General features: G+C 45.6%; 1 non-coding gene across 1 annotated transcript; it reads left to right on the top strand.

Moving 5' to 3' along the window:
* The first annotated feature begins 2339 nt into the window (after nt 1-2339).
* Nucleotides 2340-2422, top strand: trnal-uaa (transfer RNA leucine (anticodon UAA)). The gene has a single exon. It is a non-coding gene; the product is annotated as a tRNA-Leu (tRNA).
* The last annotated feature ends 488 nt before the right edge of the window (nt 2423-2910 follow it).

Raw genomic sequence — 2910 nt, 5'->3', positions numbered from 1 at the left:
ACTGGTTAATGATGTTTAATTTGGGTAAGTGCAGTGTTATTCATGTGGACAGGGCGAATGCTCAACATTCATACACCCTTCAGGGAAAACATTAAAGTAGGTGGACAAAAGAAAATAATTTTGAGCAGAGATCTGGATGTTCTAGTGCACAGATCTCTAAAGGTACAGCAGCAATGCTGTGAAGTGATAGTTGGAGCAAATAGGGGGTTGGTTTGCATTCAGAGGACAATTGAGTATAAAATGAGGCATATTCTTTCATGGGATGTGAGCGACACTGGCAAGTCCAGAATTTGTTACCCATCCCTAATTGTCCTTGACAAGGTGGCGGTGAGCTCCCTTCTCGAATTGCTGCACTCCATGTGGTGTAGGTACACCCACAGTGCTGTTAGGAAGGGAGATCCAGGATTTTGACCCAGCATCAGTGAATGAACAGCGATATATTTGCAGATCAGATGGTGTGTGACTTGGAGGGGAGCTTGCACATGCTGGTTTTTCCATGCATCTGCAGCCCTTGTCCTTCAAGGTGGTGGAGGTCTTCGGTTTGGAAGGTGCTGTCTGCGGAGCCTTGGTGAGTTGCAGCAGTGCATCTGGTAGATGGTACACACTACTGCCACTGTGCGTTAGTGGTGAAGGGAGTGAATGTTTAAGGTGGTGAATGGGGTGACAATCAAGGCGGCTGCTTTGTCCTGAACAGTGTTGAGTTTCTAGAGTATTGCTGGTGCTGCACTCATCCTGGTTTGTGCCTTGTAGATGGTTGACAAGTTTTGGAGAGTCAAAAATCACAAAATTATTACAGTGGAGAAGGAGGCCATTGGGCCCATTGTGTCTGCATAGAATCATAGAACATAGAAAGTTTACAGCACAGGCAGGCCAAAAAACGAACCACCCAGCTGAATCCCATTGTCCAGCATTTGGACCGTAGCCCTGCAGGTTCAGATACTTGAGGTGCACATCCAGACTCCTTTTAAATGAGTTGAGGGTTTCTGCCTCAGCTACCCTTACAGGCAGTGAGTTCCAGACTCCCACAGCCCTCTGGGTGAAAAAACCTTTCCTCATCTCCCCTCTAATTGTTCAACACATCACTTTAAATCTATGCCCCCTAGTCACTGACCTCCCTACTAAGGTAAATAGACCCTTCCCATCCATTCTATCCAGACCCCTCACAATTTTGTACATTTCAATCAAATCTCCCCTCAGCCTCTTCTATTCCAAGGAGAACAACCCCAGTCTATCCAATCTTTCCTCATAGCTGCATTTTTCCAGTCCTGGCAACATCCTCGTAAATCTCCTCTGTAACCTCTCTAGTGCAATTACATCCTTTCTGGAATGAGGTGACCAGAACTGCACACAGAACTCAAGTTGTGGCCTAACTAATGATTTATACAGTTCCAGCATAACCTCCCTGCTCTTATATTCTATACATAGGCTAATAAAGGAAAGGATTCCATAAGCCTTCTCAACCAACTTATCAACCTATCCTGCTACTTTCAGGGATTTGTGGACATTCAATTCAAGGTCCCTCACTTCCTCTACACCTCTCAGCATTCACCCATTAATTGTGTCTTCCTTTGCTGTGTTTGACCTCACCAAAGGCATCACCTCACACTTCTCCAAGTTGAATTCCATTTGCCACTTTTCTGCCCACCTGACCAGTCCATTTCTCCAGCTCTCCTAATGAGCATTTCACCATGTGCCTTGCGCTGAGTTACTCATCACAGAATTCCCACTATCTGCTTTACTCTTGTCGCCAGAGTATGTATATGAATGGTCCAGTTAAGCTTTTGTCAATGGTAACCCCCAGGATGTTGATGGTGGGGGGATTCAGCGATGGTAATGCTGTTGAACGTCAAAGGGAGATGGTTACATTCTCTCTTGTTGGAGATGGTCATTGCCTGGTACTTATGTGGTGTGAATGTTACTTGCCACTTAGCAGCCCAAGTCTGAATGTTGTCCAGGTCTTGCTGCTTCTGGACATGGACTCCTTCAGTATCTGAGATGTCCCGAATTTGTCCTTTTATGAAACCTTGGTCAGGACTCACTTGGAATATTGTATCCAGTCTTGGTCTCCTCACATGATGGGTGATATTGAGGCTTTGGAAAGGGTACAGAGGAGAGACATTCGACGAATTCCCAGTATAAGACATCTTGGTTATCAAGTTAGACTAAAAGAGTTGGGACCCTACACCTTAGAGAAACCTAGACTGAGGGGTGATCCGATTGAGGTTCATAAATAATGAAGGGTCCAATTCAGCATGGGAGAGGAGTCATAACTTAAAATTGTGAAAGGCCAGATGGCACCCGGATCACATTAAATTTCATTTTCAGTGGTTGGTTAATGTACCAGGATGGTCGAGTGGTTAAGGTGTTGGACTTAATATTCAATAAACATGTATCTGCGTGGGTTCAAACCCCACTCCTGGTATCTGTGCTTACACAATGTTACTTTTTCTTTCCCTGACTTTTGCCTTGCACCAACATCTCTTCTGTCATTTCATCACTCTTGCCTTCCAACTGATCACAGCTTCCTATTATTTGATCTGCCCCAGCACCGTTCCTTGGCTCTGCGCTTGCTTATAAACTGGTAAATCTTTAACTTAATCTCCTCTGTACCCTGACAATGACCTTCTCATCCTTCCTGGATTGTGGTTCCTCACAGGATCCGCTGCCTCTCCGACTCCCCTCCAGGTAACTGAAGGCCCTGAGCCTTGGTCTCGCTTTATACGCTAGCTGGTAGTTGATTCCTTGCAGGTCTGCCACCGCTCAGGAGAAGCTCAAAACCCAGATCAAGCAAAGTATCAAGAGGAATGTGAAGAAAGGCTCCCTGGTGCAGAGCAAGGGACAGGGAGCCTCCGGCTCCTTCAAAATCAGCAAGAAGGAAAACCTAGGGAAAAGTGGGAAAGTAGGTGAAGA

This window comes from Heterodontus francisci, unplaced genomic scaffold, assembly GCF_036365525.1.
Source record: "Heterodontus francisci isolate sHetFra1 unplaced genomic scaffold, sHetFra1.hap1 HAP1_SCAFFOLD_330, whole genome shotgun sequence".
NCBI classification, from domain to species: Eukaryota; Metazoa; Chordata; class Chondrichthyes; order Heterodontiformes; family Heterodontidae; genus Heterodontus; species Heterodontus francisci.
The sequence above is the reverse complement of the archived record's forward strand: the minus strand, read 5'-3'. Positions and strand labels throughout refer to the sequence as shown.